This window comes from Nematolebias whitei, chromosome 17, assembly GCF_014905685.2.
Source record: "Nematolebias whitei isolate Nwh7 chromosome 17, NemWhi1, whole genome shotgun sequence".
Lineage (NCBI taxonomy): Eukaryota > Metazoa > Chordata > Actinopteri > Cyprinodontiformes > Rivulidae > Nematolebias > Nematolebias whitei.
In genome coordinates this window covers 41787474-41789121 of record NC_056514.1, presented here as the reverse complement: position 1 = coordinate 41789121, position 1648 = coordinate 41787474, and positions in this window count along the sequence as shown.

Below are 1648 nucleotides of genomic sequence, written 5' to 3'. Positions count from 1 at the left end.
AATCACCTGCTGAGATGAAATTTACTCTCAGTGACTGTGTAGTCATTTAATGTAAACTCAAAGTTATTAAAAAATGGTCGGACAGAACAGGATTTTGAGGAACTATTACCAAGTCCTTAATCTCTACACCATAGGTCAGAACTAAATCAAGAGTGTGATGATAAGAATGAGTAGATGTGCGGACGTTTTGGGTAAAACCAAATGATTCTATTAAATTATTAAAGGCTATGATTAAACTATCACTCTCAACATCCACATGAATATTGAAATCACCCATTATGATGATTTTATCAGTATTTAATAATAAGTCAGTTAATAATTCTGATAATTCAGACAAAAACTGAGAGTAAGCGCCTGGTGGACGATATATAACAACTAGTAAAAGTGGCTTTTCTGATTTCCATTGTGGATGAGAAAGACTGAGGGACAGCGATTCAAAAGAATCATAACTAATAACTGGTTTGGCATTAATCAATAATCCTGACTGAAAAATCGAAGCTACTCCTCCACCTCGGCCAGTTGTTCTAGGAACATGAACATTTAAATAATTAACAGGAGTGGATTCATTTATACCAACAAAATCCTCCTGTTGTAGCCAAGTTTCTGTCAGACACAATCAATCAATATGATGATCAGTTATCAGTTCATTAACTAACAGGGATTTAGAGGAAACAGATCTGATGTTCAATAATCCACATTTAATGATTTGATGATTTTGCTCTGGTAAAGTAACTGTGTTTATTTTAATCAGATTTTTATGGTTTATATTTTTAGAGCTGATTTTTGGTTTATTTAATTTGAGCCGTGGGCGAGTTGACCCTGTTTCAATGTGGGTGTGGGTGGTGTACAGAGGAGAAGCAGCAGAGAGGTGGAGGACTACAACTCTGCTTCCTGGACTGGACCCTGGGTTGTGAATAATTGGGGGATAAACAAAATCAGCCATATTTCTAGAAGGAAGAGCGGCTCCGTCCAAAGTGGGATGGATGCCATCTCTCCGCATCAGACCAGGTTTTCCCCAGAAAGAACTCCAGTTATCTATGTAGCCCACGTCGTTGTCAGAACACCACTTGGACACCCAGCGGTTAAACGACAATATACGGCTACACATGTCATCGCTGGTCAGGTTGGGGAGGGGGCCGGAGAAAACTATGGAGTCCCACATGGTTTTATAAAGTCACACACCGAAGCAACATTCATTTTATTGTGCTAATAATAGAAACCCTGCAAATCATTATAAACTGGCAAAAGGAGGAACTGTGGGACTCAGGTGGAGGCCTCAACCATCACCTGGATCAAAGACTACCTGACAGACAGACCACAGTTTGTGAGACTGAAGGGTTGTGTGTCTGACCAGGTGGTCAGTAGCTCAGGAGCACCACAGGGGACTGTACTCCAACCACTCCTTTTCACTCTGTACACCTCAGATTTCCAGTACAAAACAGACTCCTGTCATCTGCAGAAATATTCTGATGACTCTGCAGTGGTCGGGTGTATCAGAGATGGACAAGAAGCTGAGTACAGGGAACTGGTGGACCACTTTGTGGCCTGGTGTGGAAACAATCATCTCATCTTGAATGTGAACAAAACAAAGGAGATGATTGTAGATTTCAGGAGAATCAGGAACAGGTCCAACCCTATTTCCATCATG